Genomic DNA, 13,480 nt, shown 5'->3' on the forward strand with positions numbered 1-13,480 from the left:
TGTTTTTACCAGTTTCTGAACTCAGAATAGAATTTGGGTACAATCTCCTTACTTTTCATAGCATTCTCTTGGTTTTTTTAATTTGATCTTGGGACTGTTTAAAATCCTTCCAAATGGGTGAGCAATTTTGCTGGAGAGAAAGCGTAAATACGGCCACATCGTTTGAGATAAAACTCTTGGTTTGTCAGCTGCATTCAAAAGAGAAGTTGCACAGAAAGAATAGCTTTTAGTTCAGCCCTGAACATGGCAAGTGTCTCTTTAAAAATATATAATATGACTAGGAAGGAGGGAAATAGATATATGTATGTGTACATGCAAGGTCTATTCTATATTTAAATATGAACTAATGGCTCATTTAGAGTTTTACATAAGTTACACAACACTGTTTTCCAATTCCTATGCCCCAGTGCAGCATATGTCTGCTTTTAGTGCTGGCTCTGGTCCTGGTACATAGAGTCCAGAATTCAAGGGGATGATAATGGGGTAGGCATTGCAGATAGCGAAGAGGCATGTTGGCTGTGGTCTGTGCTTCTAGCATTGTATCCTGGCCTGTGGCACAGCCAGGCCACACCTGGAAAAGGAGGACCAAATCTTGTGTATGAATGTGTTTTATTATGGACTCTACTCTAGACAGAAAGAAGCCTCATATGGATCCTTCTGCTGCCTATGATTTGCTGGTGGCTGGTGTCCAGGACTGGGACCTGACTGATGACTGTGTTCCTTGTGAGCTGCTGCTCATTGGAGAGACTGCCTTCACGGTGCTGGTGAACCCTCAGGGGCAGGTCCTGATCACTGCCTCGCAGTATGGTAAGGGCTGGATAGGGGTGGTAGCTCACGAGGGATATCTGGGGAAGCCCAAGATGGCACAGTTCCTTCAAAATGCAGTCAGCTGGCTCAGTATCTCTCTCTCCCCCCCCCCCGAGCAGTGTCGGGGGGGGGTGTGGGGGGGGTCCACACAACTTGAGATCTCTCATGGAGGTTTTCCGTAGGTCTGGCACTAGAATGCAGCCCTGCTCTGCGATCGCGTCCTTACTTGGCATTTATTGTACAGACGCCTATGATGATACACAGATGAGGGACCTGATCCACTTTGTAAAGAAAGGTGGGAGGTTGCTCACTGGGGGTCAGGCTTGGCATTGGACCTGTGAGCACAGCCGAGAGAGAGTGCTGTTTGATTTCCCTGGGAACTGTGTCACCCATGTGGCTGACGTGTACTTCACAGCCAGATATGGTGAGAAGAGGATCTTCAACGTCTCAGGAATGGTGCCAGCGATTCTTTTGATCACTCCATGAGTATCCGAACCATTCTACACATGTTTAAAGGTATCGTTAAAAGTACTGTAAAATATTATGTAGCCTCTCCATAATTAAGGTGGCAATCTGCTTCCATTATAAAACTCTTTAACATCCTTATAACTTCAATATGGTAAATCTATTTGGCCTGAAAAATACTGTGCAGTCTCTGAAGGCAATAAATAAAATTTTAAAAATTCCACAGTTTAAGAAATAGGTTCACCAATTTCCTTCAATAACAAGTATTCAAAAATTATTTCGATTTGAGTTTACTTTTCCCCTCTAGCTCAAAAATAGCTGGTTAGCGCCCCCTTCAAATTTTCCATAGAGTTAGTTCTCCTTAAAGATTCACCTGCTAGCTATATTTGGGGGAAAAAATACATTACAATTACACAAGTAGTTGTACATTTTTGATGGGCTAATAAAAGGGGTACAGTCCTGCTCCCACTGATTCTTTTGCTGTTGATTGCAATGAGTGTAAGATTGCGCATGCGCCTTGTTTTCAGAAGACTTCTGAAAAAACGGTTCAAGATAGGTAGGGGTGTGTGAGAGAGAGTGCAGTTGCGGCTTATCGCGCATAAGGAACCTTCCACAGGTGACGGTTAACAGAGATATTCCTATAGCACAAGTGCTAAAACATTTTTGTTTCTTGTCGCTGTAGGACCAGGGTTTGAGTTCAGACTCTGTGTGTGGTTTATTAATGGAGACATGATGGCCTCGCAATAGTCAAGCTTCTGCCTGAGGTCCCATTCTATGGGTTGGTCTTCATTACAGGGAGATTGACGCTGCTACAATCAATGCAGCAGGTGTCCATTTAGTGGGTCTAGAGAAGACCCACTAAATTGACGGCAGAGCACTCTCTGGTTGACCCGGTATTCCAGCTCTCCTAGAAGAGTAAGGGAAGTCAACCAGAGAGCGTCTCCTATTGATGCAGTGGAGTGAAGACACTGGGGTAAGTCAACCTAAGCTACATCGACTCCAGCTACGTTATTCACGTAAGTTGACACCCCCGTAGTGAAGACAAGCCCTATGGCTGATATCAATCCCTAGTGTAACTTGTAATTGCAAGAAATCATGGTGCTTTCACATGTGGAGTTTCGAATGTCAAAACTTTGAAGAAAACTTTTGAAAATTAAAAATTTTCTTTTTGCTGAAAATGTTAATGGCTTAAGAAAAAAAGAATCCTGACCAGTTGCGTCGGCACAAGCACTGTGACATGCGTCAGCACAAGAGACCATCACAGAATTTTGAACATAAGTAGATTTTTATCCTGGCTCATGCACGAGGTAGTTTTCTAGGGAAGCAGTGGTGAAGGATTTAAAAAGTTCTCATGCTTCGAAAACTATATGTGACTAACTGCCATTGAAGCAAGCGAAGAATAGAAACTCTAAGTGACTTGCCAAAAGTTGCATAGGAAACTTGTGGCTGAAACAAAACTGATCTTTTCAGTTTTTGCAGTAGCATTGCAATTCATGCTTCTGTGTTTGTGCTCCAAAAATATTTTTATAAAGATCAGATTTTAAAAAGTGTAATTCTGGAAATATAACTAAGCCAATTTTACTGCTATGCTTCAAAGCAAAGCAATGTGTTTTCAGATATCCGAAGAGCTGAGTTGCTCAGTGAAAAGTGTATCTCCTCACCTCTCTCATTCCTTTTATCTCTGCTACCATGTCAGTCATTTGCATCTCACCAATTGCTCCCCACACGTGGTCATTTCATATAACAGAAGGTAAAGGGCAAGAATGAATGACATGTAACAGCCACATCATGATGATGCACAGTAAAGGGTCAAAAAAGGCAGGCTTTGGTTTTTCATAAATGGGGGGGGGGAAAATAGACCAGATTTGCTGTGGAGAAAAGGAATGGATATTTTGGGTGGAATGAGAGAAGGGCCAGCTTGGTGCTGGGTATGGATAAGAAAGATGAAGGATTTAGGCACACACTCTTATCAAACATCTCCAACAGACCTGAGGACTGCTCAGAAGGGCATTACCTTGTCAGGGCTGAACTGGCAGGCTTAGGCAGCCAGGTGACTCTGATTGAAGGATATTTTGATCCTACTATGGGCAGGGTGGATAAACCAGACTCATGTCTCAGCTCAGATGATTCTATGCTAGTGTTGGCATTTCACCTGATGGCGACCTCTCTTGGCTTTGCAGACATGGGCTAGATCTCTGCAGACACTTAAAGCTTCTCTTCAGAGGGGTGTCTGAGCTGGACATAGTGATGGGTGGCATGCCCTCTCATTTGCTCGTCCATGGGGCTTTGGCCTTCCCCCTTGCCATGGATGGCTCCTACCAGTGTTTTCTTGCATCGGCTCACTACGGCCAGGGCCGTGTGGTAGCAGCTATGCATGAGAGCCAAACTTATGTGCTGATGCCGTTCCTTCTCGATGCCATTAAGTGGCTAGGTGCTGGGAAGAAAGGGAGGGTTGGCATCAACCCCAACCTAAACAGCCTCCATGACTTGCTAACTCAGCAGAGGGTTGTGTGCGAGATCTCAGCTCTGACTGACAACCTGAGCATTTACTGCTGCCAGTCCTACAGTGAGGTCAAGAAGATCCATGAGTTTGTGGCAGAGGGAGGGGGCCTGCTGATTGGAGGTCAGGCTTGTTGGTGGGCTTCCTAAAATAGTGACCAGACCACTATTGCTGAATATCCTGGCAACAGAATCTTCAACCGGTTTGGGATCAGCATCTTGGGGCAATACATGGAGACAGATAAATACCTGGTATCATGACCAGCAGAGGAGATGCAACGTTACCACTTCTGCAGGGCACGCCCTCAATTCCAGCAGCACCTAGCCAAGAAAGAGGAAATCCAGCCCCAGCTGAAAGACTGGCTCCAGAAACTGGGGCAGGACTGCATGGAATTGCTCCAAATCCCTATCAGCGATAGCCCCACATATTCTTCACTCCACTGTATCCTGTACACAATACTGCACAGCAGTGGGATCCCACCTGTGTGCAAGGAATGCCCAGTCTGGAACAGGACCAAGGAGACAGTGCTCCTGTGTCTGGCCACAGAGCTGTCCCAAACTATGCCAGACTGTGCTACTGTGAACTCCCCACCATCCCCCATATCACTCTGGAAGTCAACGGCATAAACCCAGGTGAAAGAAGCTGTCCATTCACTACTACCCACAAGTGGTATCATCTGTAGAACATGCAAAAAAATAGCACTGCTTTCCATGAGCCTGATGAGACCACACTAGAATATTACTTGGCGTTCATAGAATGATAAGTAAGGTTAAGATTTTGTCATGGTTATTTTTAGTAAAAGTCACGGCCAGGTTGCAGGCAGTAAACAAAAATTCACAAAAGCCTGTGACCTGTCTGTGACTCTTTTTTACTTAAAAAAAAAGTGTGTGTGTGTGTGTGTGGGGGGGGGGGAGAGCTAACTGCCTGGGGGGGGATTATGGACTCTACTCTATAATAGCTGTTATAGCTGTTCAGCCCCCCCCCCCCCCCCATCCGTGACAGCTGTGAGACCTGCAGCTCGGCGCTTCAGGGCTGAAGCAGCAAATGTCACGGAGGTCTGTGAAAATCACGGAATCCGTGACTTCCATGACAAAATCTTATCCTTAATCATAAGTTACCAGTATACAATGGGTACTGGGTTAGGTGTAGTCCATTTCCATTTTCTTCCCTCCAACCTTTCCAGAAGCCAGGGTAGACTTTCCCCTACAATCTTGATGGGGAAATACATTTCTAAGAAGTGCCAGTTGCTTGAGTCATTTAGTATTGGACTGGATAAAGCAATGGAGAACAGGACCTAAGACGTGGCCCTGTGGTGATATGCAAGCACAGCATTGAAGATCGGGAGATGGCTGTCTCCTCTCTCTGGGGTGGCCTGATTTACATCATAGTGCCAAAGGGCAGCCAGTTAGGTAACATGCCTATCACTGTAAAAGGGGTTATGCAGGCTCCTTTCTTCAGGCTTGGTAAGTACACGGATAAATGCACTGCAGAGCTTTCACTGGACAATGTTGCTACAGCTCCTGATTTTGAAGACCTAAACAAAAGCATACTTCTAAGTATCAGTGACTCCACTTGGAACAGTTTTCAGTCAGCTGTTCAATGCTTGCAAGTGCTTTTCCCCCCTCATCTTTCACCTCTGCTGCCACCAAGTGGCAGCATCATGTTTCTCATTTAATATTAATATTAAGCGGTTTGCCTCCCGTGCCTTTTGGTAAGCGTTCCACAGCTCCTTCACTTTAACTCCGTACTGCAGTGTGTCCCGGTCATGGCCCCTTTCTGTCATGCATCGTGAAATCTGTACGTAATATCATAGGTCCTACGGCTGGAGCGCAACTGGGACTGGACAACCTCCTCTCCCCAAATGTTGAGGTCCAGCAGCTTAGCATTGCTCCAAGTGGGGGATCGCCTGCTGCGTGGAGAAGGCATGGTGACCTGGAAAGATGTGCTGAGACCACTCCATGCGTCACCGAGCAAACAGGAAGGGGACTTTCAAAATTCCCAAGGAATTTAAGGGGTGAGGCTCACGGTTGGTCACCTGGAGGCAAGGCAGTAGAGTTCAAACTGATGACCAGAGAGGCAAGAACAGACATTGTGGGACACCTCCTGCAGGTCAATCGCAGTGCTGTAATCGACCAGGGTGTCTATACTGGCACCACAGAGCTGTACCTCCAGTGCAGAAAGCTGTATGCCTCTCATCGGGGTGGTCTTTTTTTATAGCGCTGCAACTGCGCACTAAGTGGCTTGGCAGTGTGTACACCTCGGGAGTTAAACCGCAGAAAGTGGCTTTACTGTACAGAAACTTGCCAGTGCAGACAAGGCCAGAGAGAGAATCATTATGGCACATTCTTGTGTATTTTACAAGTCTCCTGCTTCAAGGGCTTAGGGGATGTGAACTCCCATTGATGTGGACAGGAGTTGTGTGTGCATGCAAAGTGTATTTAAGGCCTTATCTACACTACACAATGAAGTCGACCAACATTAGGTCCATGTACCACCACCATAGTAATTACTGCGGTTTTTCATGTTCACACTGCCCTTCTGCCACTGGTGTGTGTTCTCTCCAGGAGCACTTGCACCAACCTAAGTGGGGCAGTGTAGGGGGCTGAGAACCCGGGTTCTCAGTGCTGGGAGCTGGGCTCCCACCTGGGATCTCTGCGCGGTGCTGACAAGCGATATAAGTAATTCAGTGTCTACACTGCATTCGCCTCTTGTGGAGGTGGAGTTATTAGGTCGGTGTAGTGGGGGACTTGTATCGGCGGCAGCAACGCTGTAGGGTAGACATTTACACAGTTAGGTCGACTAAGGCAGTTTATGTTGACCTAACTCTGTAGTGTAGATCTGGCCTAAATCTGTAGTGAGTATGTATGGCCCATTGAGTAGAGCAAACTCTAAGGCGATTTGTGAGACTTCTCATAGGTAGGGGGCTAAACTCAGACCTGCGGCAACGTTACCACTGGTATGGAAATGCAACTCCGCTTCACCCAGGGGAGTGGTGCCTGGGTTCATTAATTTGAATTTAGGCCACAGATTAGGATAATTAATAATTTCTGATTTTAAAATTAATTGTGAAGTATTTTCCTACATAATTTTTCTTCAGTTTTGATCTATAAAGCTCATAATTAGACTGACCCATAATGTTCAGTGTTTCTTGTACATAAGGCAGAAGCAGCCCTAATGAAAGTAAACCCAACTCCATGGAAATCAGTGAGGTTATATTAGGTATATTTTTGGCCCTTAGAACATCTGCTAGTCTAACAAAAATGATCATCATAAAATAATTTATGAGGCAAAAACCTTAGCCTTGAGTATTCAGACAAATGAAGCAGGGGCTAGGTGACAGCAACAGCATTAAATTTTCCCTCAAAGTAAAATGCCAGAGGTGTCATCTACAGGAGGGAAGAGGGTTTAACACTTTCCTTCCCCTGAAGTCATGACTCTAATTCCCTTCCCCCTTCACTGTTGCTATTGTCTTTACATGGAAGGTGTTCAGATACAGAGATGAGCAGCAGGATAAAATCCTAAAACAGATCTTAATGTTTTGTTTGCTTTTTTTTTTTTTTTTTTTTTTTTTTGACTTGCACTAAAGACTAAGCAGTGTTTTTACTGAGCTGTTGGCAGTGACAGCCACATCTTTTTTTCCTGAGTGGCCACAGTCAATTTAGAACCCATCAAAACAAATGGTACAATTTTCATAACATTTTGCATGGAATTTATGAATTTAAAAACCTAAATGAATCCACATGGCATGGGGGGTGCAATATAACTGTGTTAATGTTGCTCTGGGAGATCTTCCTTTTGAATTTCCTAATTTAAAATTCAAATAAACCAAAAAAGATACAGCTGAAGCGATATACTCTGCTGTAGATGTTTGCGTTTAATCTTGTTGCCACATTGCTACAGGAGAGACCTCTAAGCACCCGTGGCAGACCAGCATCTGTCACTATCCTGCTCTATGGTGGGGAACTAGCTACCAAGAACCTCATCTTGACAGTGCCTTCTGACAGCATTTGCCATATAGAGAACCCAGAGCCTTTGTTGACCATCTGGGACCAGATAATGGCAGCTGTAGCTAAGCTAGCGGCAGCACCGCAAACGTTTCCTTGGCCAGAAAGGATTGTAGCAGATATAATATAATATGGAGATATACCCATCTCCTAGAACTGGAAGGGACCCTGAAAGGTCATCAAGTCCAGCCCCCTGCCTTCACTAGCAGGACCAAGTACTGATTTTTGCCCCAGATCCCTAAGTGGTCCCCTCAAGGATTGAGCTCACAACCCTGGGTTTAGCAGGCCAATGCGCAAACCACTGAGCTATCCCTCCCCCCAGGCAGATCTTAGCTGGTGAGTATAACCTACTGTCATAAAAGGCAGCTGAGTAGCCCTGTAGTGCAGACAACTGAGCTGGAGGCTGGGAGCTAGGAGCACTTACATTCCAGCCTCCTACTATGTAGCTTTGGGGCAAGTCATTCAACCTCTGTATGCATCCTAAGGTTCCTATGGGCTTGTCTCTGGCTGTCCTTCTGACTAAAAGGCAGGGCCGGTAGAATTTGTCATTGTTACTAATGCTCATAGGCTTTATTTTTAGAGTGCACCTCCCACCCACCCAAGTACTTCAGGAGGCGGGTATAATATGGTAAGAAAACACTGTAAGATTTGTGGTATTCACCTAACCCCAAATATTTTTCCACACACATTCATTGTAATGTCTTAATGAATTTTGTTCTAATACCACCCTCCTCACCCTAGTAATCGGGCACCTTCCAGTAGTGCATTGCTAATAATTGTCACATGTGGCTTGTTCTTTCATCCTCTCCCCACGGGGAGAATTGGGTGTGTAATGGAGTGTTTTGTTTGGGAGAAGGAGGGGATTTTTAATGTGCATGCTTCTATTATTACTACTTGCATTACTGAGGAGCCCCAGTCATGGACCAGGACCCCAGTGTGCTAGGCGCTGTACAAAAACAGAACAAAAGGATGGTCCCTGCTCCAAAGAACTTTTTTTTCCTGTGTTGAATTCTTTTGCTGTGCTCCTCTCTTGCTTGCTTGTCTCACGAGTATTGGAGCAAGCATTACTGGTAAATGCTCACGGAAAACAAATCTGAGTTATATAAGCCAGTATTTGTGAAAACTGAGTTTTTAAATCCCATGTGGAAGTATTCTCACCAGAAGTGCACTACTCTGGGGGGGTGTGGAGGTGAGAAAATAGAAAAAAAAAAACATGTGACTTACCTGAGCAACCTGGATCAGTGTGTGAATGTGGAGCATCAAATACACCAAACCGTGTTTTAAAAATAATTTAACTTATCAAATAAAATGTGAGGAAACCACAATCTGCTTTAGGATAGCTCACAAGCAGAACAAGGGGTTGAATTTGCCAGATGAATTACTTCTTGTGAATTGTTGTATAGCTCTAAAGCCTGCAATAAAATAAGTTTTAAAATGAGTTCCCCTCTGGGCTGTTGGCTCCATCGCTTCCTACTAGGCTGGATGTATGCTGGGTTCCCCATCATGTACCATTTGGATTCAGTGAAGGAGTTAGTGAACATGGAATACATACAAGCCAATGTTCTGTGGGGTCCCATTCATGAGCTGGGACACAACCAGCAGTGGGGAAGCTGTGAATTCCCCCCTCACACCACTGAGGCCACATGCAACCTCTGGTCTGTCTATGTGCATGAGAAAGTGCTAGGATTCCCAGACAGAGAGCTCACAAAGAGCTTCACCTGGGGTGCCAGAGGGAGAGGGTCAGATGTTAGCTTGAGAAAGGGGCCTGGCTAAAGGACTGGAGTGTCTGGATTGCGCTGGAGATCTACCTGTAGGTGAGATGGGGAGAATGGAGTCAGACATTCTTATGAAACTGCTTTTACAAAAATGGCTCCCTGATTGGGTCTCACGGCTTCCACAAAGTGGTGTTTTATCAGTTTTCTCATGTTTGTTTGGGTGTGAGGCCTGTCATGGAAAGCTCCATAATGTACTCCTGGGGGAATTCTGTGCCAAAATATTAAAAATTCTACAGCAAAAAACTAAAAATTATTCAAAATTCTGCTTATTTTTTGTCAAAATAATGCAGTATAGTCCAACTAGTTTCAATTATTTTGGTAATTCTTTTAAATTACAATACAATGGATGGAGAATGGGAGTGGGGAGCTGTGATAAATAAGGGGGGTAGCTCCCTTTTATGGACATCCAGCCAGTCAGTAGCTATAGAATCCTCCTTAGCAGCTGTGCCCTAATTGCCTTAACTGTAAAGGGTTAAGAGAAGCTTAACCTGAGTTGGTACCTGACCTGGGGAACCAATAGAGAGGCTTTACCCTTTCAAACTGGAAAAACTGCTGGGTGTGGGGTGGCTTTTTTTTGTCTCTTGGGCTGGAGAGAGGGGAAGGCAGCCACAAGCTGTCTGTAAGCTTTAAGCCAGATATGGGAAATCATCAGCATCATACCTAGAAACTCCTCATTTGGAACCCCAGATATGTAAGTAGCACAGGAAAAGTTAAGACAGATGCGACTAGGAACCTTTTTGGTGGTTTTGGTTTGTGAATTCCTCTGTGCTAACCCCAGGTGCTTTTGTTTTGCTTGTAACCTTTAAGCTAAACCCCAAGAAAGTTATTTTTGGTGTTTAATCCCTGAAGCCTGAGTTTTCAGATGTTTCTTTCTTTTTTAATAAAATTTACCTTTTTTTAAAGAATCCTTTGATTCCAAAGCCCTTAGACAAGGGGTTGGTCTGTGTTCACATTGCTAAGGCAATTGGTTGGTATTTTATTCTCAAGCCTTCCCAGGAAAGGGGGTGAAGAAGCTTGGGGGGGATATTTTCGGGGGATAGGGATTCCAAGTGACCCTTTCCTGAGTATTTGTGAAAATCACTTGGTGGTGGCAGCAATATCTGTACAAGGCAGAAGACTATGTCTTGGAAAAGTTTTAACCTAAGCTGCTAGAAGATAAGCTTAGGGGGTCTCTCATGCGGCTCCCCACATCTGTACCCCAGAGTTCAGATCGGGGGAGGGAGATATACCCTGGCAGGAGCATTGGAGGAAATCACAAAACCCCCTCTATCTAATAATAATGTAGCTAGTATTGACCCTTTACTTTTAATTATTAGTCAACAAATATATGCAGGCATATTCTCAGTGTTACATCATAGGCAACTGAAGAGCAAGTGAGGGCTGGGGACTCAAACTCATAATTATACTGGCTACTGACCATCTCCAGAAAGGTCGGTAGCAAACAGCTCTTGGAGCACATTTTGATAGGAAATTTTTTCAGTCCAAAAATTTAGACCATTTCTAGTCACTAAAGCTCCATAAGCATCTATAAGGCCATACTTTCCTTTACCAGTAGGAAAGGGGGAAGGGATTGCTTCATGTGGTGCTTCCCAGATGGCTACATTGATTTCCACTCCACCTCTCTTTCAACACTTTGAGTCACGGAATGCCCAGCTGCATGCTCCGTTCAGTAAATTCATTGGTCTGGTAACAGGTGAAAAAGAAGAGACCTCTCCCAGCTGAGTACTGAACTTCAGATAAAATGAGAATCTGTTCACTGTATGGCTTATTTATTATGAGCCAAAGGCCATTAGAGGAGGCTATTGTCACATATATTTGAGTAACTCTGACACATTGTTTAATAGAAGGCAATGGTGGCACATACACACCAATCAGCACATTAAAATATGCAAGCTGAAGTCTTTCTCCACTCTGGAAGGTGACTCATTTGAAAATGGAACCTTCTTACTTCACAGATGTACTGCTAGAGCGTATCTATTCACTTTGGTGAGAAAACTGTTTACTCCTGTTAGTTCTGCTGAACCAATCTAGCTAAGAGAACACTAGCTGTTTCCTATACTTCCTTGTGCATCATAAATAGAATTGTTTGACTTGCTTACACTGAAATCCACTGAAAACAATGGTGTTGCACAGAGGTTAGTGGGGGGCCTAATTCAGTCTGCAGAGCCTTTATTACTGCTGATACACAAACAGTTAAGAACCCAGGTGTGTCCCAGATCTCAGGCTGACTTTTTCAGGGCTGTTTCCAATAAACCTCATCTTATTTATAAACTGAGCATGCCTGATTTGGAAACTTGTAAGTCACATGAACTATAGAGACCCAAGATACCATTTTGTGAGTCACTTTTCAGAGTAGAACAGTTTTCAAGGGCCCTCCTGACTATTTAAGTCTGAACACTGAAGCTTATTTTCAATAGCTTTACTCCCAAGATGACAGTTACCAAAGAACTAGATACTCAGAGATGTGGTAACCATTAATGTTCATGAGGTGTAATTGTAAGCTTGATCATGAATGTTCAGGAGGTGGGATGAGGTGCAATGTGTCTGGTTAACCTTAATTTAGGGGCATAGGCTACAGCTTTAATACAGCTCCTTGTTGCCTCCTAGCTGCTGGAAGCCTTTGGCTGGGAACCCTTAGTTCAGCTCTTCTCAGATGACCAGAAAATGTCTAACATCCCAACAGACAGCCCTTCCAAGATGAATCTGTGGGCAGAGAATTTCTCTCAGCAAGTGAAGAAGAATTTGGCCCCTTTCTTTAGGACATGGGGGTGGTCTATTAAGGTGGAAGTCTCCAAGAAACTGGAATCTCTGCCCAACTGGGATAAGAACCCAGTGAAAAAGATTATGACTTAGTCATGAGAAATATTAGCTGTAATATTGTAAAGAACTTAGAGTTTTATGTTTCTTAAATATAATAAAACTGTATTAGACCCTCCAGGGTGTAAATGTACTATCCGTTTCAGACTTAGATACTATGGTGATGGGTATGGTTTATAAGTACCTAGAGAGAGAGGTACAGGAACTCCTCAGTTGACATTGTAGTTATGTTCCTGGAAAATGCGACTTTAAGCAAAACGATGTTAAGAGAATCCAATTTCCCCATAAGAATTAATGTAAATGAGGGGGTTAGATTCCAGGGAAATTTTTTTCACCAGCTAAAAGACTATATATATATATATATATATACATACAAACATACACACACGCAGTATAAGTTTTAAACAAACAATTTGATACTGGTACATAGTGATGAGTGTGAAACTTGGTTGAGATGGAGGAGTTGGAGGGTGGGATATTTCCCAGGGAATGCCTTACTGCTAAATGAACTAGCAATTGACTGAGCCCTCAAGGGTTAACTCTCACAACACTCTACAAGGCAGCAGGAAAGGAGGGAGGGCAGACAGACAGACACACACACCCTGTGTGTGAGAGGAAAAAATGTGCATTTCCCCTTTTAAGTAGTTGACCCCAGGCTTCAGTACACTGCCTTGCTAATTAAATTGGCTTGCTGAGACCTGAGAGGGCAGCTACTGCATAGAAGCTCACTCCCTCCATTGTGTCGTCCCCCCCCCCCACTCTATGAAAGATGGGGTAAGTGGGATGCAGGAGCAGGGGGGAGGGGGAGACACCCTGACATTAGCTCCCCTTTTCCCCCCTCCCCCTGTACAGCAAGCAGGAGTCTCTGGGAGCAGCTCCAAGGCAGAGGGCAGGAGCAGCACATGCAGAGGGGGGAGGGATAGCTGCTGCACAGGGAACTTAGGGGAGTGGGGAGCTGATAAGGGGCTGCTGGTCCACCCTGGTTCCAACCACCCACCAGCTAGCTGCAACAGGCTGCTCTTCCTGCAAGCAGTGGACAAAACAGGTGGCTGCCAAACGATGTTAGAAGGGAGCATTACACAACTTTAAATGAGCATGTTCCCTAATTGATC

The 13,480-nt window shown here is 44.4% G+C and overlaps 1 pseudogene; it reads left to right on the forward strand.

The window, feature by feature from the left end:
- Positions 1–588: 588 nt before the first annotated feature.
- On the forward strand, positions 589–12,404 carry LOC101943263 (TRPM8 channel-associated factor 2-like; annotated as a pseudogene).
- Positions 12,405–13,480: the final 1,076 nt, after the last annotated feature.

This window comes from Chrysemys picta, chromosome 1 (genome assembly GCF_011386835.1).
Source record: "Chrysemys picta bellii isolate R12L10 chromosome 1, ASM1138683v2, whole genome shotgun sequence".
Classification (NCBI taxonomy): Eukaryota; Metazoa; Chordata; order Testudines; family Emydidae; genus Chrysemys; species Chrysemys picta.